The sequence below is a fragment of the Chelonoidis abingdonii genome, chromosome 16, assembly GCF_003597395.2.
Source record: "Chelonoidis abingdonii isolate Lonesome George chromosome 16, CheloAbing_2.0, whole genome shotgun sequence".
Taxonomy (NCBI): domain Eukaryota; kingdom Metazoa; phylum Chordata; order Testudines; family Testudinidae; genus Chelonoidis; species Chelonoidis abingdonii.
Genome location: NC_133784.1, coordinates 9,891,286 through 9,916,358, shown reverse-complemented (window position 1 = coordinate 9,916,358; position 25,073 = coordinate 9,891,286). Strand labels below are relative to the sequence as shown.

General features: G+C 45.9%; 1 protein-coding gene across 2 annotated transcripts in view; it reads left to right on the top strand.

The window, feature by feature from the left end:
* The first annotated feature begins 17,587 nt into the window (after positions 1–17,587).
* Positions 17,588–25,073, top strand: part of WDFY4 (WDFY family member 4) — a 279,998-nt gene continuing 272,512 nt past the window's right edge. For both annotated transcript variants that reach the window (XM_075072902.1, XM_075072901.1), the window contains exon 1: positions 17,588–17,776. The gene's annotated coding sequence lies outside the window, so the exon portion shown is untranslated. The remainder of the gene's footprint in view (positions 17,777–25,073) is intronic.

Genomic DNA, 25,073 nt, shown 5'->3' with positions numbered 1-25,073 from the left:
TGGAACAGGCCCTTGCCAGCTGGAGGAGAAAGAGGAATGCTATCAGCCAACATCTACTAGCTACAAAATGACCACTTTTGGATTACAGCTGCTTTTCTCTGCCCAATTTAAAGGGCCAACCCCCAGAAAGGCATGCTGGGAAAAAAGGTCCTATAAAGAGGGAGTCCTGCAATGAGGAGAGTTTGAAGGAATCAGTTGCTAAGAAAGGTCCTTCTAGGGAATGAGATGCTTTGTGTTTAGCCTACTCTCTTGGCAGCACTTCTTATTTGGCTGGGCTTCTATGTTCAAAGTGATCATACCACTGAGTGCACACTAGAGCGTAGAGGAGATCAGGTTGGAGTGTGCACAATTTAAGGGAAGGAAAGTAGTAATTAAGCTGTGGTCCAATCCAGGCACTCTTTGCTATGGTCCGGATGCAATGATTTTTTTTTTAAGGGGCACCCATTTCAGCAAGAAGAGCTTAAAGAAGCCATTATAACAGCTTCAACTGCCAGTACCAGCACCTGCACCAGCTTCTTGGGAACCACAGTGTACACAAGAGAAATTAGATAAACACATAAATACCCTTGCTGGAGGATTGCAAAGTAACACTTCTTTATTTCAGAGACTTTAGAATGGCAACTCCAGAAAACAGAGACAAAGGAGGCTGCTCCCTGAAACTGCGAGACAAAACTCACCCCACTGGCTGTTGGCTGCTGACTGACTGTGATCACAGGCCTCCCTACAGAGCCCTCTTGCTTCAGGTTTCTCAACCAGTGGGTCACAACCCCAAACTGGGTCATCTGCATGTATCAAAGGGTTCTGTGGAAGGCATGGGGTTGCAGATCCTACTCCGCAATTCACCCCACAATGACAGATCTGTTCCTAGAACACTGGCTGGGCTTGTCTCCCTGCTCCGGGTGCTGTGTCCTGGTGCATGGGATCACAGTGCCACTCATGTCTCGCCCAGCCGCCCCTCTGTCGGGATGATGTGGGGCCTGGTGGGGCCAATTTTGCATCAGATTTCAGTGCCACTTACACAAACTTGATCCGGCCAGTTTCCTTGTTACGAGACAAACCTGAGCAGTGCTGTGACCCTGGTGGCGGCAATGTCCAGACAGAGGAGACCCACTCAGTCAGTCCTGCAGGACAGGAGCTGACACTACAGCACACATAGTGTGCTTATTTAGTACTTATTACTGTACTGAGGGGGCGTGGCCTCCCTCCCAGATGGACAGAAGGACAGCCACAAGATTTTCCCCGCCCCCGGCCCCCGTGAACTACACAACAGCTAGAGAGGATGCTCTCCCCTCACTGCCTCCACTGCAAATGTTAAGGCCTTGATCTTCAAAGGTATTGATTTCAATGGCTGTAAGGTGTCTATATATCTCTGAGGATTTGAACCTACATGTCTATTAACCACCAATTTATGGCAGAGGAAGGTCATGGCCTTTGACACTTAAGTAGTGTACTATTCATAGCAGGTAGTCATAACTCTTGGCAGAACAGACATAACCAAGGAAGATTATGTTGACTAGTGGTTAGAGCACAGGAGTAAAGTTAGGAGCCAAGAGTTCTAATCCTGAGGCCACTGACTTGGCATGCTCACTAACCAGCCCTTTCCCTTTCCCCATCCACCTAGGTAAAGTGCTTTGTGAGTCTGGGATGGGGGATGCTGTAGCAATGCAGAGGATGTTGATTGTTACAGGATCTTGCAGCTGAAACACTTGCAAAACACATGAGTCAGCAGCTGGTGCCAGTTCTGGTGGCTCTAGGCTACAGAATGTCTCGGGCGCTTTGGAAAGGAGAGCATGTGGGCCAGCATTGTTGCTGAATCCCTGTTTCGAAGGCTGAGCGGAGCTAACCTTCCCCAGGCTGCATACACAGAATGCTGCTGCCAGCCAATAACCGCAAAGGATGTCTTCCTCCTCCTCAGCATCTGCTTCCACGTGCTGGCCAAGGACATGTTGTAAACAGGTGATTTATATAGTCTTACTCAGCAACAGAGATGGAGCTGGGCCAAAGCCCAGGATCTGCTCACTCTGAGGGGATTGAAATGCTCATCCAATTTTTGTAGCAGAACCTGCTGTTCTTGACTGTAACCAGCTAGTCTGTCCCTCTAGGAGCCAGGGGGCCAGGTCCTGTTTGACTATCAGACCTAGCTGGGAAGGGGTTGGATAATTCCTATAAGACCGAGAGAGCTTGAAGGGCCTGAACATACTATGGGTGAGGTGTTAGGCCTTTCTGGGCTGGGTTTCAGGGCGAACCCCCTACTGGTCCAAAGAATCAGCAAGACCCTTGGAAGTAGCCAGCAGAGCAGTGGCAATAGCACCAGCTTTCACAAGGGCCGCTACAGGGCTAGTGTAACCATGGCCGTGGGAACTGTGGGTCTTTCCTTGCTGGAGAAGACTGGACCAATGTTGTGGTATGAAAGGCTTGAGGGACTTGTAATGGGTTTCTGGGATTTGAGTCTCCAGGTCGAAGAGTCACATTCAGATCAAGTAGCTAACAACCAAAAGCTGCTTCTGTGTTAAGGCCTCTTGGTCAAGTGTGGCATGATTTGTGGTTTAGGATGAAGTAATCATTGGCTTATTTCCTGGAGGAGCCATCGCCTTCATGAGAGTGCAGGGTGGCGGTTTGTGTGAAATGGGCTGGCTGGGTTCAAGCCACTTCACAACCGACTCTAGCCAGTCCTCAGCAGAGGGACCAAGGAACAGATGGACCGTGATGAGTGTTCCCCCCGCCAATTGTCCCCTGGGTCACACCAGCTGCTGTTGTAGGGTGAAGAAAGCTGCACGGTTGCTCTAGACCTTTTTTGGATATAACTAAGAGGTCGTTAGTCTCCAGAGTGTTCCTCTGCACAAGCCTCACTGTACAAATAAGTTCTAGTCCAGGGATAACCCTGTGACCACTCTGTAGTGTAACGGATTCCTTGTGATGAACTGTAAGCTACAAAATGCTTTGTAGAAACCCATCCTTGGGTAAGCACTGGCAGCACTGGTTTGTAGAGGAGCAATTCAAAGCAGTGACTTTACCCAGGTTGAGGAGGGTCTGGGCTACATGAGTGGAAGATACCTTAGGATTTCATCAGTCCAGATTCTGGGAGGATGAGGGAGAATTTGGTGGTTGCCCATAAGAATTGGGGACAGCGTCTTGCATTTTTGCAAAGCTTGGTAGTCTCTGGGTGTGACAGACCACCTGCAGTTGCTATTACTCCTCATCTAGACAGGTATCATTGTGTTAACCCAAGTGGGCAGCTCCGATTTCAAGGAGGACATGAGTAATCTCCAAAGAGCAGCAATCAGGTGAGACAGTTCAGTCCAGCTCAGGCTGGGGGAGCAGCTCATCTAGCAAAAATCGAGTTGATGGAGAGTCTGAGACATGAAAACTTAGATCAGTGACTTTAATTCATTCACTGCCCTGCCAACTTGATGAGAATAATGACAACAATGTATTCCTTAGTCAGCCTCTGCATTGTCTTAGGAATCTACCACCACAGAAAGCAGCAGTTCTAGCATTAATCTGGACAGTCAGTTATCCTGGATGCGTCAGCCGGGAGCCTAGATGAAATGGGGTCCTCATTTCAGAGAGCAGCCGCAAAAGTGTGTGGTTTAAAACTGAAAAGCAGCATCCCTGGAATGGCATTTGCTTTCTTCTAGCAGCAATAGCCAAAGCATCTGCACAATTCAGAGAGCGTGGGCTGGGGCTGGAGATCTCTGGAGCAGCTACCATCCTGCTGTCTCAAGTAAACATACAGTCATTTGGGCAGATCTGATTCAGAGTGAAACTGGGGGTGGGAAATGAGAGCTGGCTGGCAAATGAATTGAGCCAACGATTGCAAAGCTGGTTTCATTTCAAACTGTTAATTTTTTTATTCTTTTAAAAAAGATTTATCAACATTTTTAGCAGTGAAATTACTGAGATTTTTCCTTTAACAATATCTCTACAGCACCGGACTGGGACTCAGGAGACTTCAGTTCTGTTTCTGGCCTGGCCACTGGCCTGCTGCAAGTCAATGACCTGCCCTGTGCCTCAGTTTCCCCATATGTAAAATGGGGATAAACCTACTGACCTCCTTTATAAAATGCTTTGAGAGCTACTGCTGAAAAGCACTAGATGAGAGCAGGGTAGGCATTCAGTACGCACAAAAGTTGGTTAACGTGTCATTGAAAGTTTGAGCCAAACCATTATTCACTATGTCACGAGGTATTTTTGCCATTTTGGGGGGATAATGTCAATTTTTTGGAGAAAAATTTCATTTTGGGGGAGAGGCCTTTTTTATGACCACGCTCTTTGTCTGGAAAAATTCTGATCAGACGTAGGACAAACGGTCTTGGAATTCTGGTGATCAATAGCTTCAGGGCGACAGCTCTTTGAAAGGTGCCCAGTTCTAGGGATTGGACTGAGGATTTCCCCCCCAATCCTTAGTCTGTGGAGCAGATCTGCCTGGGTTACACAGCTCTGTATTTACAGGGTTGTCGTTGTAAACGCGACCTCTTACAGGGGTCACCTGTGTTTACAGGTTGCCTATGGCGAGAGCCCAGTGAATCCTGAGTCATACGCTAAAAACAGCAATTATTGCATCATAAAAAAACCTCTGCCACTAACTCCTGGGGAGGGCAGCTCTGGGAGCCCATGTTACAGCAGGTGGAATTTACAGCTTGAGAAACAACATGAGATACTGCCAAAATCCTGCATGATGTATTTAAAGGACCTTGCTTGAGCTACCCATTGGTATCTGCATGAGCTGCACATGGGCAGTGGGAGTTGTGATGGCTCCGGAGGTAAAAGTGGCTTCTGAAATGGGCATCCGGTTGGAGAGACTGAGATGCTATGTCCCTGCAGCTTCTGTTGGTTGGGCTGGAGTTGTGGATGAGGCACAGAACAGTGGGTTACATATGTGGCTGTGGCAGAGGAAGCTCGTCATCTATTCCCAGACCCTCATCCCAGAATGCCAGGCAAACCTCCCTATAGCAGACTCTCATCAAGAAAACCTTCAGTGAAGGACCTTCCGCAACCTCCCTAAGCAGTTGATTCCATTGTCCTACTGTTCTTACGGTTAGGAAGCTTTTCCTGAGATTTAATAGATATCTGCTATGCTGTAGTTTGAACCCACTGCCTCTTGTCCTGCCCTCTGTGGCAAAAGAGAATAACTTTTCTCCATCTTTTTTTATGGCAGCCTTTCAAGTGTTTGAAGCCTCCTGTCATATCTCACCTTAATCTCCTCTTTTCCAGACTAAACATACCCAGTTCCTTCAGCCTCTGCTCATATGGCATGCATTCAGGGGTGAAAGTGAGCGGGTACGGGTTTGTACAGCATACCAGTAAGAACCTGCACTGGCCCATACACAGCCCATATTAAAGTGCTGCTGCGGCAGCACTTTAATGTCTCTGCCCCTTTTTCCTCCCTCGTTGGTGGCCCTGCTGATAGGGTCCATACTGGCAGGGCCACCGACAGGGGAAGCAAAAGGGGCAGGGATGTTAAAGCGCTGGTCCTTTGCCATGGCAGTGCTTTAACATCTCTGCCCCTCTTTTCCCACCTTTACTGACGATGGTCGTGGAGGGAGCAAAGGGAGCAGCTGCCCTGGGGCCGGCGATTTGAAAGGGCCCGGGGCTCTGGACGGCGCTGCCATGCCCAGAGCCCTGGGCCCTTTAAATCGCCACTGGAGCCCTGGGTGGCACGGGCCAGGTGACCTGGAAGGTCTGGCTGGGGGATGCTGACCTCCAGGGGCTGGAACCGGCCTCAGCCCTGTACCAGTAAGTGTCTGTAGTTATTTTCACCCCTGTTTGCATTCCATCCCTTTGATTATGTTTGTCACTTGCCTCTGGGATCCTTCCTAGTTTCTCTACCTCCTTTCTATGCGTCAGTGACCAACACTGGACACAGTACTTCAGCTGAGGCCTAAGCAATGCTGAGTAGAGCAGTACTATCACCTCCTGTAACTTGCATGTTATGCCTCTGTTACTGTAACCCAAAATTTCATTATTATTTTTTGCAACAGCATCGCATTGCTGACTCATGTTGAGGTTGGGATCCACCACAACTCGCAGTCCCTTCTCCGCAGTGCTACTTCCAAGCCAGTTAGCCCCCATTCTGTTTGTGCATTTGGTTTTTCATCCCTAAGTGTAGCACCTTACGTTTGTCTTTGTGGAATTTAATTTAGATGTCTATAGTCCATTGTTCCAGTTTATCAAGAGCGCTCTGAATTTTAGCTTTATCCTCCAAAGTATTGGCAACCCTGCCTAACTTTGTATCATCTGCAGACTTGATCAGTGTGCTCCCTATTCCTACATCCAAGTGAAACAACACCGGACCGAGAACAGATCCCTGTGGAACCCCACTTGAGACCTCCCTCCAATCTGACATCATTCCATTAATAGTTGCTTTTTGTTTGCAGTTGTTTAACCATTTATGTATCCACTTAATGGTGGTCCTGCTGAGCCTGCATTTCTCCAGCTTACTTATCAGAATGTCATATGGGACCGTCTCAAAAGCCTTGCTGAAGTCCAGGTATATTATATCCACCACATTCCCCCTACCCACCAAACCAGTTACCCTGTCAAAGAAGGAGATCAAGGTGGTTTGGCATGATTTGTTCTTGGTAAATCCATGCTGGCTGCTAATGCTTACCCCCTCATCCTTCAAGCATTTGCAAATTGAATGTTTTATGCACTTCTCTAGTAGCTTCCCAGGTATCAAAGTCAGACTGATTGGTCATAGCTCCCTAACCCCACCTTTCCCCACTTTTTAAAGATGGGCACTTTGTTAGCTCTTCTCCAGTCTTCTGGGACCTCTCTTGTCATCCATGAGTTTGCAAATATTATTGCCAGTGGCTCTGAGATTTCTTCAGCTAATTCTTTCAGCACCCTGGGGTGAATAGCACCAGCTCCACTGAGCTGAATTCTTTCAAGTTGGTCAGAAGATCTCTGACGTGTTCTTTACTTATCCTGATCTGCATCTCTTCCCCTTTATTGTGTATGGTAACTTTGCTAGTCATCCAGTTAAGTGTTATTTTTTGTGAGAAAACTGAAGCAAAGTAGGCATTGAGCAGCTCTGCCTTCCTATCATCTTCCGTTACCACCTCACCTTCTCCAGTGAGTGATGCACCCACACCGGCCTTGATCTTTCCTTTTTTTTGTCTGACATATTTGAAGAACCCCTTCTTGTGTCTTTAACATTCCTTGCCAGCTGTAACTCATTCTTTGCTTTGGCTTTCCTGATTCTGTCCCTACACATTTGTGCTATTCCCATGTATACTTCCTTGGTCACATGCCCCTCCTTACATTTTATATATGTATCCCTTTTGGTTTTTAGGTCACTAAAAAGCTTGTTGTGCAGAAACTTGGCATCTTCTTATCTTCCTCTGTGTTGGAATAGCTTGATGTTGAGCCTCTAGGAACTGCTAGTCCCCCTCAGCTCCTTTTCTTTCTAGATGCTTTTTCCATGGGACCTTGCCTCCTAGTTCCAGGTGCATTTCTGAAAAGCACACCTCAACTAGCTAGAGGTGGGCGCCTCCAATACCCATGCACACAAAAATCAGAGGCCATTTTTGCCAGCTTTGGCTGCAGGCTGCCATACCGGGGAGCTGGGAGCTGAGTGCTTCCTGGGATTTAGGTTAGCATCTGCTATGGCACAGTGGAAGAAGTGTGCAGATTGAGCATTGTATATATGGACTGAGGGCTGGATGGGGCCATGAGCGAGTTGTGTAAATCTGCCTGGCAACCATTTTTCCTGCTTCTTATTCTACAAACAGCAAATGGAGGCATTTTAGAAAGTGACCCTGATGCTGTGCAGTGACTGGCTGGCTGCTGATTGCATTAGCAGACCCTACTGGAATTCGCCTATACACAGTACCCAGTCTGGAGCACTTGTAAGGGTGTCTTTGAATTCATCCTCTGTCTGGAAGAGCCATTGCATTAAGGTGACAATTCTGAAGAGTTCATAGAAAGGACACGGAGGTAAATTTATTCCACAATGATCAAGTCCTCACCCTGTGGCAGAACCAGTGCCCAATAACACAGATAGCATGTCTCTGCAGCAAGCCAAGTAACTCTGAACAGCGATCTGGAAACATCTAGCTTCTGGATTTTGAGGAGTAGGCACCATGATCTATTCTACAGGTAGTGGACAGGTTTTCAGGGATGCTGATAAATGTACCAGCATCCCACAACCTTCAGTCTTCCTTAGAGAGAGAGAGCAATATGCAGTGTTGTTGTAGCCATGTCGGTCCCAGGACATAAGAGAGAGAAGATGGGGGAAGTGATATCTTTTACTGGACCAACTTCTGTTGGTGAGAGAGACAAGCTTTCGAGCTATATAGAACTCTTCATCTAGTGTGGGAAAGGTACCCAGAGTGTCACAGCTAAATATAAGATCAAACAGATAATTTAGCATAAGTAATTGTTATACATTCTAATGGAGCATTCAAGGTGAAGTGGCCTGTTAACACCCCGTAGTCATAGGACAAAAAGGGGGTTAATGGGCTACAGATTGTTATAATAAGCCATAAATTTAGTGTCTCTGTTCAGTCCATGAGTTTTAGAGTCTAGCAGAATTATGAATTGAAGCTCCCAGGCTTTTCTTTTGACAGTGTTGTGCAGGTTTCCTTTGAGGATGAGGACTGAGAGGTCAGATCTAGAGCAGTGGTTTCCAAACTGGGGTTCGTGAACCCCTGGGTGTTCACGAAATGTTACAGGGGGTTCTCGGGGAAAAATTCCCTAACAGTGGACAAAGCTGTTGCTTGGGACCCCAAGCAGCTCGGGGCCAGCAGCCTGGAGCCCCTGCACTGCCAGCTAAGCAGATCAAAGCAAGGATATCTATCACATTGAGGAGATTTAAACTTCAAGAATCCTTATAATAAATGGCAAGGAAGGTGGATATTTTTTGCTGTTTTTAAAATTAAAATAGGCATCTAGTATTGTTATAAAAATTATTATGAAGAACAAGTTTAAGCTTTGTTGTAACGTGCGTTGTTTGCCTGGACTGCTGAAGACTTGAATGCTTGTGTAGGAAGAACTCTTTGAGTTGGCTTCTTAAATACTTTCATGCTGTTTCACATCTGATACTCCTTGATGAAACATAGGAGCCTTGTCGTATAACAGGCTTATTTAAAGCAATACAAGCTACAAAATTGAGATCTTGGAAGAGCGTTGCCGTTGATCTACCACTGATCTAGAGTGATCACTTTGTGAGAAGTGTCCACCCACAGGTGATGGATTTTGTTTTTGTCTTTTATCATTTTCCTTATGAGTTCATTCAAGTGTTGTGATTGTCTGGTTTCATCCACATAGTTGTTCTTGGTGCATTTAGTGCACTGGATGAGGTATCCACATGTTGGGATAGGCATGTGTAGGACCCATGGATCTTGAAAGGTATGTCATGGGGGGTATTGAACACTGTAGCAAGGGAGATACAGCTACAGGTTTTGTATCTGTTGTTCTGGCAGGTTCCGGTGCTGCTGTGAGTTGGTGTGTCCTGGCCTATAGGAAACTTGCTTCTGATGATGATCTTGGCAAGGTTGGGGGAGGCTGTTTGGTGACCAGAAGAAGGGGTTCAGGAAAGATTTATTTCAAGATGGGGTCCCCACTGAGTATGGGTTGTAGTTGTTTGATACCTGGTTCGGGTTCCAGAGAAGAGTGGTAGCTGAGAAGTAGGGATGTGTGGTCATTGGGGGTTTATTTCAGTATTGAAACAGGTTATCTTGGGGTAGTTGGGTGGCCCATTCCATGACATGATCTACTTCTCTAGTGGAGTGTTTCACACTCGTTTAATAACTACATTGTGAATCATGTTTTCTAGACAACAAACAACTCCATTCTTTAAGGTTAATTAAAAGGAATTTTGGCAAGTTGGGGCAGTCTTGCTCCCTAGCTCTCCCCCCCACACACACACTCCTCGGGTGCTCCCGTGCTTGTTTATCACAAATCTTTTGCATTGAAGGTGTTTCAATAATCTGGATCTGAAGTTACTAGCCCAAACCTACTAGTCTAAAAATAAAACCAGAGCCCTTGAAAAATTAAACTTAAAAGAACCTGTTTAAAAAGAGTGAATGTGTTTCTAGGGCAAGAACAATGTTAGACATTTGTGCAGATTGTATCCAGTGTAATGCTTAAATACATGTTTTCATGTTATCACTGCAGTTGGCTGGCAGCAACCCTGACTCAAGAAATGATTGTGCCCAGAGGCTCAAGGATAGAATAAGCTTTTCAGCTCCTGATAACTCTTGAGGGTGGTGTTTCCCCTAAAAGAACTGATTGTCTGAGCATCCCAACTTTCCTTTTTAAAGTACGTTTCTAGCCTTTGTGGTTGCAGAGGAAAGCTTGAAAACATGATTCTGAAGGCAAATAAACAGAGCCCCCAATATATAAGGCTTAAAAATCATGATTTCAGAAATAACTCATGATCTTGGTTACAGGGGTCTGATTTATGATGTAGCAATGAACTGCACCCCACTAACTATAAGAGATTTCTTCAAGGGTAACCCATTCAGAGCAAGGCAGACCTTGTCAGGATGTCTGTCCTGGTGCCACCTGGTGGCATCCAGATAAAATGGCACCCAGCACAGCGTGCAGGAGTTGCTCTGGGCGCATTTACCTGTGTGCACTGACCTCTAGAGGCCAGCTCGGGACAGGAGCTGCTGAGATGTGTATAGCTCCTTGGGAACACTGAGAGGTGAAGGCAGGTGGCTGCACTAGCTTCAGGCCAGGAGGTTGGCTGGAGAGTCTGATGAAGGAAGAGGCAACATCTCCAGCTCTACTTTTTGCTCAGCATGGAGGGAAATGCTGCAATGGGGGTCACTGTCCATTGCTTAGGTGTTGATGTAGCTGCCACTGATTCCATGAGGGGGACCAAGATTGTAACTGTCTCCCTCACTGCAGCTAGGGGCTTCCCATTGCGGTGGCTCACTGAGTTCTGTGCTTGCTGACCCACACCCTTTGCTTGACCGGCCACTCACACTCTGTGCTGGCTGCTGCTGAAAGTTCTGCCCCTGTGAGGAACTGAGCTGGAGTGTCCTGCCCTGGTCATGCAGGGAGTCTGGCAGAGCTGGAGCTTCATTAATACACTTGGCGGAGGATATTGAAAAGTCAGGAGTGATTAAAGGCAGGGGAGTATAATGAAGACAATTTGATCACCTGGGCTATAGTGGCTGTTATTAATGCTTCAGCCATCCCCCAGTCCTGGAGCCTCCCAGCATCAGGGAGGAAAGGCTACTTAATGGGAGGGGCTTCACCCAGCAGTACAGATGAAGGGTTAAGGCTGGGCTGTGATACATAGTTTACCTGTATGGCCACTAGGTGTCAGGATTGCCCAAGATAAATGGAGCAAAAAGCAGGCTGGCCAGAATGTAACAGCCCAGGCCAGAATTTAAATGGTTCTTGACCCACAACTGGGATCAGATTGCAAATGAGTCCAGCCTGGGGGTTTTGATCTGTTTGGGAAATCTGCCCCTCAGTGCCATACTTAGAGCTGGAGGGCACTGGATATTTTTGAAAATCTAGCCTCTGGTTAGCACCTAACTGGGAGTGGAGCTCTCTGGAAACTTCAGCAAATGCAATGATCTTCCTGTTCAAAGTGCTCTTGAAAAGGGGTGGCTGCTGGTGGATAGTCAGGCCCAGTCATGCCAGCCCCACATGTTCATACATCACAAGTCAGGTCCCCCAAATCAGGAGATTGAATAATAATAAATGTTGGGTTTCTTTGCCTTCTGGTGTCTGAGCCCTTACGGCACACTGGGGTTACCTTGTCAAGCTTCTCTCCACAACCAGAAGGGCTAAAAACTTACTTATTTACTTCAGTGCAAGCTGAGATTCTCACCTAATCCTGTAAACTCCAGGAGCTGGGGCTTTAAGGAAAACACCAAGTGTTGTGAGATAAAATTGCAAGAGCTGGCAATGCTGCAGGGCTGCTCACCCCTCCCCCCCCAAATCCTATCAGTGTGCCAGGAGTGGGGAAGTTAGACAGCACTTGAAAAGGAATGGCTGAAGCTCACAAGCTAGTGATCTCAGGTGAGACTGATTTCCAGGTGGTGTGGGGGACTGATGGCTATGACAAAATATAGAGGTTTTTCCTTGAGTTCAAGCCAATGTCTGAACCCTCAGTACTCGAGTCACTCATTAATTCCTCTGCAGGGTCTCAGGCATTGTGAATCTTTAACCCAGGTGCACCTGTAACTAAATAACAGCAATTGATCTCACAGAGGATTTTATGATACAGTAACTCCTCACTTTTCCCAGTTAATGTTGTTACATTGCTGATCAATTACAGAAAATGCTCATTTAAAGTTATAAGGGAGCATACACAATGTTGTTTGGCAGCTGCCTGCTTTGTCCACTGCTTGCAGGAAGAGCAGCCCATTGGAGCTAGCTGGTGGAGGCTTGCTACCAGGGTGAACTGGCAGCCCCCCATCAGCTCCCCACTCCCATGAGTTGCCTGTGCAACAGCCACCCAGCAGGCTATCAATTGCCCAGCAGTTCAGCTGTCCCTCCCCCCACTGTCCTGTGCTGCTCCCACAAGCCTCCTGCTTGCTGGGGGGGGGGGAGGGTGTTAATGTCAGGGTATACCCCCTTTATGCCTCCCCCCCACTCCTTTATCTCATCTCCACAGAGCTGGGGGAGGGAACAGGATAGGGCTCAGGATGGAGGGAGCTTGCTGGCAGCAGCTGCTGTCTCAATGTGCTGATCTATCTAAAAAGGCAGTGTACTTAGAGAGGAGTCAGCATACTTAAAGGGGCAATGCATGTGTCTCTCTCTCACATACATGGTGTGTGTCTGTCTCTTTCTACCGTGTTGTGTCTCCTCCCTCCATTCGTGCTGCCTTGTAGAGCATGAGGCTACATTAACAACAATGGGTTAACTCTTGAGGTCTCAGTGGAGTGCTAGTTCATCATTTAGTAGCAAAACATTCCCTGGGAAATATCCCACCTTCTGACTCCACCACCTCACCCAAGCTTCACAATCATCATTGCTGTGTACAGCATTAAATTGTTTGTTTAAAACATATACTGTGTGTGTGTGTGTGTGTGTGTGTGTGTGTGTGTATATATATATACTTTTGTCTAGTGAAAAACATTTCCTTGGAAACTTACCCCACCCCTATTTACATTAATTCTTATGGGGAAATTGGATTTGTTTAACATTGTTTTGTATGAAGCAGTGTTTTTCAAGAACATAACTACAATATTAAGCGAGGAATTTCTGTAGATGTTAGAACAAATCTGCTGTATCATGTACTTTAGTCCCCTTTGGAGCAGGGGGCACTGCAACATTAGCCCTCTAGCACAACTTTGCCTTGAGACAGTTTGGGGGAAATCTCTCTCTTTCTCAGTGGAAATGCCTGCAAAACTATGAGCTGTGTGAGAAATGCAGCCGCAATCGTTATTCAATTAACAAAATACCAACAGGTTGTGGGGAAGAACTTCTTTCATTTTCTTTGTGACCAAGAGAACAGCACAACCTGTGCTCACAGGAAATAACCTCATGCCAGACGTGGGCGTAAACCTTAGGGAGGGTTCTGGAACCCAACTCCCAGAGCAGCACACTTCTCAGCCTTTAGATCTTTGCATCATGTCGGCAAAACCCCTTTCTCGGACTGAGTGGCAACTATAAAATCCTTGACAAACCAGCCACGCCCAGGAGTGAGCTGGCTGGAGAATGGCAAGCATGCTTTGACATGTTTGAATGTTCAGAGTTTTCTGACAGAAAAGCAAAAACTGAATATTTGGGGCTGTCCCCTTATCTCCCTTCCTCTCACCTTACCGTGCCACTGGAGGAAAAAAGAGTGGGTGGGTGGAGGTGGAGTTAGAAAGGGAAGGAAACCAAACCCAAATATTTAAATTTTGTTTCTGTTGAAAAGTTGTTTTATTTTAAAGAAAGGTTTGTTTTAGAAAAGAGGCCCAGCTTCTTAAAAGCCTGCAGATTAGGAGTCTAACTGCTTTTGAGGATTTGGGCCAAAAGAGAGTTTTGAATGGCACATTCTAACCAAGTCTACTCTTGGGCCCTCTGAGGTGGTGCCTGAGACTCAATTTCTTTCTTAGGGGCAGGGCTGTTTACCAATGCACAGTGGGTCATGTGCTGCTGGGCCAGGATGGCCGCAATCTCTCTCCTGAGTGTGTGGGGAGGGGACATGGCCACCAGCCTGCTGCTGTCGGAACAAAGCCAGACTCGACTCTTTAGTGACGTTCCACCCCATTTGCTTCTGCACTGGGGCTGAACTGTTGGTTAGGCAGATGAAGGCGTTCCACCTGGGCAGTCCTGGCAGCTGCACTAGAAGTTGTCGTGGCCATATTTGCTTTGAAGGCTAGGGGTGGAGTGGTTAGCTCTGCAGTGAGGTGTCCTTCTGGGACACCTGCTTTTAAATTCACTGTAAATGTCCTTTCAGAGGAAACACGCGGCTGTTAAGAGCATTAAGCTAGGGGAAAGGAAATGGCAGCTAGCTTTTATGGATGGCTAAATGATTGCAAGGCAAGGAGAAGAGACCAGGGTTGGTTAGAATATAAAGGGATAGGGGTTCTCTCCAGCTTTTAGCATCATGCTGCATCATGCCTGGGGCTGCCCATCCTGTTGGAAGCAGAATGCAGGATCTGTATAACTGATTGCTTATTTCAGGCAGATCAGCCATTAGCTTTCTTTGCTGGCTTCATATAACCACACTCACCTGCTTTTTCAAATGTGCTGAGCAGGCCCCAAAAGTCTTCAGAGGATAAGCCAGCCTGAGGATGCCCAGCCATGCAGGGATCAAGGTTTTTGTCCCAAGAATAATCAACAAAGAGTCTTGTGGCACCGTATAGACTAACAGACGTATTGGAGCATAAGCTTTCATGGGTGCTCCAATACGTCTGTTAGTCTATAAGGTGCAACAGGACTCTGTTGCTTTTTACAGATCCAGACTAACACAGCTACCCCTCTGATACTTGTCCTAGGAATGCTCTTCAGTTGATCTTGAGTGACCTTCTGGTCAGTTCTGGGAGAGATCTTGCCTTAATGCAAACGAGTCTTGTGCTCCTTGGTTAATGCAGCCCATCAGTATCCCTTTCCTGTAAGGTGCAGGCCAGACCTCCAACAACTTGATGCTGTTCACCCACCAAGATGCTAGGGACCCAAGAGATGGCTACAGAGCCCACCAGCTGTTTCTGTGCTGGTCGGGTCCTTGTCCCATTCTGATGTCAACGGAATGCTGTGTACAGCCAGCAATTTATGTTGCATGGTGTGGTGATAGGGGTGTGGGCTCTAATAGAGCAAGGGACTGGACTGGATGGAGGCCAGGACTCCTTGGTCCTGTCCTTGCCTCTGCAAGTGTCCTTGGGTCAGTCTCAACCTCATTGTTCCACAGCTTATCTATGTGTCCGATAAGACTAAATGGCACCAAAATCTGACCCAGAATCATATCCAGTTCTCGGGACCCAATCCTGCTCTATCTACTGAGGTCTGGCACCCATGGACATCACTGAGGATTCTGCCTGGGGAAGGCATTCAGGGCTGGGCCCTCTTTTCTCTTGTTCAGAAAGCTGATTGCCTCTGTTACATGCTGACTTCCAATACACACTGATGGAGTTAGACACTGACCTTGCTAAAGCAATGATGATTATTGCAGTAAACATCCCAGTGGAGACCAGAGCTAGGCACTGCATGAACACACTGTATGAGACAGTCCTGCCCCCAGTCTAAACAGAGGCAGGTGGGAGAAAGAGAATTATGATCCCATCTTACAGATAGATGTGGGAACTGAGGCAAAGGGATGCTAGATGGCGTACTCAGGGTAAGGGGCTCTGGGCCACAGCTAGGAGCTGAACCCCATGCTCAGGCCAATGTCTTAGCTGCAAACTTATCCTTCCTCTCTTGTGCAATTTTTACTCCCTGATTACAGCTGTTTTGCTGCAGTGATGTGGGGATGATGTGAGAGACCCAGCGGTGCTTTGGCCTCTATGCAAAATGAAGAGAAAAGTGGGGTGGCTTCTACACTCTGGCTTTCAGTGAGGGAGATTTTCTCCCAATTCCCCAAAGCACAGACCTCCTTGCCAGGCCCTGTTGTTCCCAGAGGTCACAGCACCACCAGGGGAGGGCTTCCCCATGGGATAGGAGAAAACAGCCTGAGAACAGGCACCTGATCATATGGCTGCAGCTGACAGCAAGAGACAACTTTCGGCTCTGTGGTTAAGCTGACTGAAAAGGGGAAATATAAGCAAAAGATAACATTCAGGCTTGTCTCAGAGCGAGGTAAGAGGCACATTTTGTGAAATTCTCTCCTTGACTATGCAAACTCTTTCTCTCTGCCTGAGCCTCGTCCCCTCTGTCTTGTACTTTGCCTGTGTTGCTTTGTGCTGACTGGGGTTTGGAAGGAATTAGCTAATGGCCTAATGCAGCCTAGTTTGTGGAGCTTGCCGCTTCCAAACCTTGATCTGCCCAAGGCCTATATCTGTCTGTGGGGCTGGCATGGAATCTGTTTCTCTCAGGATCCACTGGTGCAGTACAGCTTGCTTTACAGCTACAGGGCTGGATTAATCCCTGGACTAAACTGCACTGGTTTTACGCCAGGGAGGAACTTGGCCTACAATGTGTTGCTGCTGGCTCCCTCACTACCTTCCTCCTTGGTAACTAACTGCACTCGCACATGCAGCAAGGAAAACATGTTGTGCACCAGGCATGCTGCTGTGTGGAAACGGAGCTGCCAGTGGCTGAGAAGAAGAGGAAGATCCTCTGCTCTCTCCTGTTAAATCAGCTGTGCCCCAGACACAGAGTCCTTTCCATACAGTACCATGAGGACATGTGGCTTTGGAAATATCAAGAGTGTCACGTCTGCTCTGCCCTGGCTTTGCTGGAAGAAAGTGGGCGTTTAACAAAGACATCTTTTCTCCCAATTGTTTTTCAGGCATTTGAGTTAAATAGGTGTTAACGAAAACCAAAAGGATCTAAACACTCTGAATAAAATCCCTTCCCTCCTTAATTAATCAGGTTTCACTTGCTTGATATCTGTGATGACATAATTCTAGTTCTCTAGCTGCCCACAAAATCTGCCAGGTGGAACAGACTAGAAAATACCCGAATTTTTAATATTAAAAAAATAAATAAAATAAATGGCAAACTTAAAAGCTAAACAAAAATCCCTCCAGACCTGTTGTTATGAAAGGGAGTAGGGGGAGGCAAACTCCCTTTGTTTTTTATTCCTAGGTGGGTCACCAAGTTCATTTGTGTCATCATTGCAGTTTACACTGTCGGCTTCATAAAGCCACCAAGCAACCCCATTGTTAGCAAGCTCAGCAGGGTGGCCAAAGACTTGACAGCATTTAGAGGTGACATCTCCAGATCAGAGACGCACTGGTGTGGGAAGCTCCTGCTGCTTCTTGCCCATGTCCTGTGGATGGAGAGAGAGGGCTTCAAGTCTCCAGGGCTATCAAGCTGGCGCCTTGCCCTAGCAATTCAGCAAACCGTAAAGAAAACACCATTTATTTGTTAATGTTGGAGCAAGGAAACTCTCTGATGTATGGGACCAGAAAGAAGCCCATCTTCCTGGCAGCTCTATACACCAGCTGAGCTGCTCTGAGTCATCTGAGCTGGTTTGAGTGCCTCTTGGCTCCAGTAGCTTGTGTTTCATTTTGTGCTTCTCCACTTCTGCTTTCCCCAGGAAATAAGCATAGTAGCTAACCAAGTGATTCACAGTGGAAAGTTTAAAGAGCAGAGTGGGAGCTGTTGAACACTTTAAGATGCCTGGCAGGATAGCTGTGTCACAGACAAAAGAAGAAAAGCTGGTTATCCTGGATATAGCAACTGCTAGCACTGGAAGTCACTGAACCTGCATGCCCAGGTATGTCACCTGCTTTTCAGATTTGCTTTGGAATTGGAAGTGATGGGTTCACTGCTGTAGCAAAGCAGGTGGTGTCTGTTGTACTGACCAAACACTTTGTTTTGATAGAGTCAGTTTCAAATGGCAGTGGCTTTTGTGAAAGTTCAACATGGTGTTGGGCTGTCGGGAGAGAGTGGAGCAGCATGGATACACACGAGTCTGTGTTCTTTATTCTAGAGACAGCAGAGGGATTATAGGTGCAGAATGTATCGGCGGCTGTTCTTAGTAGAGTTGTTTGATTTGCTGTAATTGCCTCCAACTCTCATTTACTTCTATTTTTGAGTGATTTACGTTGACCTGGCTTCCATTCTGGTCTTCTTGAGGGTCTCTCTCAGAGATTAGCTTTTGTTGTTAGACTGCCTGTGGGTAACTAGCAGCGTCCAATGTTCTACTTAGCATCAGGGAACAATATTTCACTGATGGCTGGACAGCACGTTATAAGTGCAATTCGTCACTGCATTATCCCCCATGTTACTCCGACTGACTCCAACAGGTGTACAGGGTATATTAGTGCAGAATCTGACTTGACAAGGTGATTGCAAGCTTCTCCCCTCCCCCTCCAGTGGAAAGAACGAAAGCAGGCCAAACATTAACGTTCCATAACTATGCTTTTGTTGTGCACAGAAAGGCTGTTCAAAGCAAAGCAAACAGAGAAGCCCTTAAGAACCCAAGAAAGAATTAATGATTTGCCAAAATGCAGTATAGAAGGGACTGCTTTGAAATAAAGGCAGCAAACCCACACAACTGAAATGTGTTCTAATAAGAACACCACACTGGGCTAAATTCAATCTTGATTTAAATCTATTTGCTTTAATGGAGTCACGCCTGTTCATGCTGTGTCTGAACTGAGCATGTTGTTATGTTAATCACATTGCTGCAGAAACCAAGGACCGTATCCTATGAAAAGACACCTGTCCTTCAGACAATGCACAGCCCTCTCCAAATTTATCAGTATGTTTCGTGGTCCATCTTCTCTTATTTTTGTTTAGGGAATACTTAGGGACCCCAACCAAGAGAGGGCCCTATTGTGCTAGGTGCTGTACAAACACAGAAGAGGAGACAGGCCATGCCTCAAAGAGTTTACAATCTAAAGAGACAAGACAAAGGGTGGGAGGGGAGTTGCACTTAGCAACATTAACTAAGTTCTTAGTTTTTGTATAGCATATAGTCTGGGATCACACTGTAAATCTATATGTTTTTAGATTTTCCTTGTGATATATTATTCCCAGTTCAAACACTAGATGCATGGTTGAAAGCTGTAAATAATGTATCAGATCAATGGGAATTCAGGGAAGAGGAGCAAAGATGATTAGGAGACAGAAGAGATTGACTAAATGGAATGATAAAGGAAAGTAAATATGTAGAATTTGACCAACTGAGAGTTATGAGGGAATAGGATGCCCTCTACAAGCATGGAAGGGCACAAACAACCAGGCGGGAGAGGAGTCGTGGTGGATTCTCCGTCAGTGACAATTTTAAAATCAAGATTGCATGTTTTTCTACAAAATCTGCTCTAGGAATTATTTTGGGGAAATTCTCCTCTGGACTGTGTTATACAGGACTAAATGATCACAATGGTCCCTTCTGGCTTTGCAATCTGTTAATTTATGTATGTATTAGGGGAGCTAAGAGTGAATAGACCTAGAGTGTATGGGATGAAATTAAGTAAAGGAAAATGTATACTGAATATCAGGAGACGCTTTCAGTCAGTAAGATCTGTCAGGCAGTAGAATAATCTCTCAATGGAGCTGGCTGAAGCCTCGTCATTTGGGGCTGTGGTCCTTGCCTGGCTGGAGAGGAATGGAGTAGGGGACCCAAGAACGCTTCTAGCTCTGATTCAGTGACCTAGTTGTTTTTTATGCTTACCAGAACATTGGGTTTTTTTGTACAGTCAGAGCAGAGAACTGCTTATGGAGAGAGACGCAGGCTGCAGAATTTGGAACCAAACTTCCCAGATGTTTTGATCCAGCATCTTACTTTGGGACTTGTCTCCAACTGACTATTTTCTCATTTCACAAGATCATTTGGTTGAATCTCTCGAGCTCTGAGCAGTCTGGTGTGGGGATCGGTCCTGTGTACGTACAACTTATTCTTGATAACGTGAACCACAAAAGAAGAGCTACACTATTTCAGCTAGTGAGGCTCTTTGATTGTTTCTCACCACCAGACCCCATTTTCCATTTGGCCCTTTTCAGTCAGAGAAGGCTTAGCCACTTTGCACTGTGATTTCAGACAGATGTCATTTAGAACAAAAGATAAAATTGTGCTAGTAAGTATCATTTCCCCTTTTTTTACTTGCTGTCACTTTCTGAATAACAGCAATGGGCCTTTTGTATGTCTTTACTTTCATGTCCCTTTTAAAAACACTATTGTATTTTAAAGACTCTTGTTCCATGTCACCTTGGTATGTAAAAATGTTTCATAACTTGTCAAAACTAAAAAGAAAACAGTGCTTAATAACTAGATCCCGAGTGACCATCATCAGTGTTGAAGGTGGGTAATAGCACAAGCACATGGGGCCTCTTAAAATGTTTACACCAGTGGCTTTCAACCTTTTTTCATTTGTGGACCCCTAAGACATTTGGAATGGCGGTGCGGGTCACTTCTGAAATCTGAGAAATAGTCTGCAGACCCATGAGTCTATGTGAAAACCACTGGGTTAGTGGTCTCAGATGCTAGCTCCGTGGTAATAGATCTTTCCAACAGAATAATTATCTTTTAAGAGGAATAGAAAAGTCAAGAGATGCAGAGATTTTAAGGCCAGAAGAGACCACTACGAAGAGAAATATCGTTCAACAGCAGTCAGCAGAAGAGTTGGGACTGAACTAGCTCAGTGTCTCTTGGCTTGAAGTTTAATGCATCTTCTCCCTAGACTAGAGGTATCAGTAATGGGATAGGCTGTTGCCTCCATTTTGAAGAGATGACATGTACACCTAGATTTAGACATCAGTGGTTTCCAGGGGTGGCAGGTTTGTAGAAATTTTGGTGGTGCCCAGAACGCCCAGAGCCTGCCCCCCCAAAACTCTGCCCTCACCTGCCTAAGGCTCTGGGAGTGAGTTTGAGTGGGGGGAAGAGGTCTGGGGTGCAGCCTTGGGCTTGGACAGGGAATTGGGGTGCAGGAAGGGTGCAGGGTCTGGGAGGGAGTTTGGGTGCAGAAGGGGTAAGAGGCTGGGCTCTGGGAGGGAGTTTGGGAGTGGGAGGGGTATGTGGGAAAGGGGTGGGGGTGCAGGCTCTGGGAGAGGATGGGGAAGTGCGACGCTTACCTGGGGCTCCTAGGCAGGGTGGGCTGGGGGGCCTCCGCATGCTGCTACCCCCAGGTACTGCCCATGCAGCTTCCTATTGGCTGCAGGAATGCTTGGGGTGGGAACAGTGCACATGGACACAAACCCAACCTACCGTGCCCAGGGGCCTCAAAGAGGGGCCTGCAGCCACCTGGAGAGAGCAGGCAGGAAGCTGCTTAGCTCTGCTGTGTTGCTGGTGGTGGGTCGGGGTCCTGGGGCCTTTTTAAATCGCCTGGGGGATGCACAGGGGGGAGTGCCCAGGGACAGAAGGTGGGGCCGAGGGAGAGACCCAGCCTCAAACAGTGCAGGAGCTGGGCCCTGGGCCAGGAATATTCCTGGTGCCCAGGCACCACGGGCCCATAGATAGCACCGCCTGTGGTGGTTTCCCTATATAAATTCTACTTCTGGGATGGAAAGAGTGAACTGTGTTCTAAGTGAAAGGGAATGTAACCAAGCCTGGGCTTTTTGGGTTGCATAATGATCTCAATTTAGGGTATTGTCAGCCCGGATTAGGTACCTCCCACTAATACTTTCCTGTGTTTTCCTCTCTCTTTACTTAACTTTACAGGCTCAGAATGACAGAATCATAGACATTGGGGGCAATCGTTGCCCCACTGAAGTCTCTGGTAAAAGTCTTATTGACTTCAGTAGAGCACAATTTCACCCTAAGGGACCAATCTTTCAGTGCCTTACTCATGTGAGTAGGCCTCATTTAAGCTGGGCTAATAAAAGAATAGTTAAATAAATCATTAGATAAAAAAAAGAGACAGTTCATAAATTTGTCAATTATCAAATAATGTTATCTATTTCTGGATCTGCCATTGGCCTATGTCACTTTACCACCCTGTGCCTCAGTTTCTCCATCTAGAAAATGGGGATAATGATATTGACCTCCATTGTAAAGTGCTTAGATGTCTACTGATAAGTGTCATATGAAAGGTAGATAGGCTTATTATCATTGGACCATCTTTGGTCTTTACTCATGGAAGTGATCCTGCCAAGTTGCATTGGACTATACTGTGTTACTCACCTGAATAAGCATTTGTTGGATCCAGCCATAGATGCAGAAAAATACCTAAATCCAGTGTTCTCCCTGCTGGCGATAACTGGCTTTAGCTTTTGCAGTGCCACCCGCAAGGTAGTGAGACTACTCTTATGAAGAAGGGATGCCCTTTGGACTTGTTGCGAAGGGCAAGGGCTGCCTCCTTGACAAAAACTGGCTCTGAACACACTTTTCATTAGTCCCCTTAGAAAAGTCAAAACTCTTTTGAGGCAATACATGTCTCAGATGTGGGCTGAGGTCAAGCAATGTCATCTTACCAGAGCCAAAAATAAAGCATGACAAATGCTGCGCCCACTCAGTCATAGGGCACATGGTCTTCCTGTCTGTCTTCTGCAGTGCTGTCATTGCACACGTTCTGCCTATGTCATCATGTTGTCTTAATTACTTATTTTTTTAAAAAACTAATACTGGTGACAAGTGCCAGATCAACAGCCTTGGAGACTGACGTCTCTTGATTATTCACAGTGATGGAGCAAGCTTCCCCTTTGGTGCATGGCCTACAACCCTGACTCAAATGTACAGAACTAACCCCATAGCTCTGTCTCCATGTCCATTTCCCCCTTGCCTTCCTGCTGTGACTTCTAGCAAAGAGTATTGACTAGGGCCATGACCACCGATTTGTTCCACATGGGCCACTGAACAACCATGAAATGGTAAAAATATCCCCATCACTGGAGCCCTGGGCTACTGCGTGAGAACCAGGGACTGAAACCAACTAGACTGGTTTCAGTGCCCAAGCTAGGCAAAGTGCCAATAGTAAACAAGCAGCATACATGCTAGACAGCAAATGAGCATGAAGCTTTAACTGTTTAATCTGGCTGTGGTGAGGGAATTTAAGATATGTTTAGTAGAGATGGTTTGGGATTTTCTCTCAAAATATTTTTTCAACAGAAAATAAAGTTTCAGGAGAACAAATTGAAATTTTCCAGCAGAAATGTTTTCTTTTGGGAAAATCAAAATAAACTATTTTGTATCATCCCCAACATATTGATGTTGACTATTTCATTTTGGGTCAATTCAACATTAATCTCCTATGTTCCTCATGTCCCATATTATCCATTAGACTATGGGCTCCTTGGTTGCACTACATCTCCCAGGGTGCATTGTGGTCTTCTCTCTGGTTGAACTGCTGTGGTGCATCATGGAAGTTGTGAGACCAGTGGGCATCATGTGAGATGTTGTTTGGCTGGAAAACACAGCCCATAAAGAAGAATGGGGCATGAGCCACCAAAAATTACAACTCCCATAAGGTACCAGGGCACCTCAAGGAAAGCAGATTAATATCCAGCCAACCTGAAAGTAAGTGTTTCAATTTGGTTCACAAACCGGAACAAAATATGTTGATTCAGAAATGTCAAAATGTTTCCTCTGGTTGGAACTATTGAAATGAAATCTTCTGATGTTTCTGAACCAAAAATTTTCAGAACTTTATTACATTAAACTTTTTGATATTTTGACTTTTTGTCCCAAATTGGGATGAAAACAAATGCTGAAATATTTGTAATTTCTCATGGAAATTTTTCCAATTTTTCAAAATTCATTTACCCTTTACAGCATTGCCAATTTTCATGATTTTATTGTGAATCTCATGATATTTGGTGTTTAAGTTAAAGTCCCAGCTCCGAGAATCTTGTGAATATATGAAAATCTCAACTTTCATTTAAAAAAAAAAAAAAAAAATTTCTAGCCCTCAGTGTTGATGAGAAAAGCTTGGAAATGTGACACCCTATGGCTCAGAAAGTAGCAGGTAGCAAATAGAAAGAATGTCAAATTTAGTATTTTCTTAAAATGTAATGATTTTTAAGCTAAGCTCATGATTTTGGGGGGCCATGAATTTTGAATGCTTGGGTTGGCTATATTGCCTTTACATTTTTGTTAACTATCTGGAATCAAGAGTAAGTAGCCCATGTAGAAAAAAACTTGTATTTCATATGCATAGGAAGTATGCCATCATTTTTCTATATATTAACTTGTGTGTGGAGTGTAATGTTGTATTAAAGGGTCCGCTCTCATGTTAGTTCATGTACTAATAAATTGGGCAAGTGAAGTGAGCCCTTACATTCAACTCCATGGCATTTCTCTGGCTGTCTCATGGTAATTTTTTGAAAAATGCATCTGATTAATTCCAAAATTCCAGGGAATGATCTAGGTGTCAGTGGGCAGAACCTTATTGATGTGGGTGAGAATTGGAAAACCCTGATTTCCTCTATCTAAGTGTTATGACTCTGGATACGAGAGTGAGGCAGTGACCAAACATTCTGGACATAAGGACGAGGCAGTGACTTCAGGGTGAGAATAAGTTTAGGGCATCTTAGAGCTTCCCCTGCCTACAGCACCAAAAGGGCACCCTGTGGGCCTAAGTTTAGTGGAAATCAGGCTACTGGAATACTCACTCCCCTACTTTGGCCAGTCCCCCCCACACTGAGCCACTCACCCCGACTCTGGCCTGCAGGGGCATGAGCTAGCCCTAGTGGTGGCAAGGTTCTGACTGTTGCCTGTGTGGGCTGAGCTGTCCATTCAAAGGGTGCTACCCTTTAGTGATAATACGTCACGTTTAATCCATAGATATCAGAGTGTTTTACAAAGCAAGTTAGCATCTTCATCCCCATTTTACAAATGGGGAAACTGGGGCACAGAGTGGGGATGCAATTTGCCCAAAGTTATCCAGTGGGCCAGCAGCAGAGCTGGGGCTAGAACCCAGGTCTCACGAGTCCTAATCTAGTACTTGATCTGTTTTCTCTGTCCAAGAGGTAAAGCCTATGCTAGTTCTATAGCATGTGTGTGTTGCGCTTGTGAGGGTTGTTCTCAGCAATGAGTAGAGAACTTAGATGTAACAATTAAATGATTGTAAGGAAAGATGGTAGAAAATAGTAACTGGAACCTGCTGTCTTCAGCAGTCTGCAGTTCCCTGATT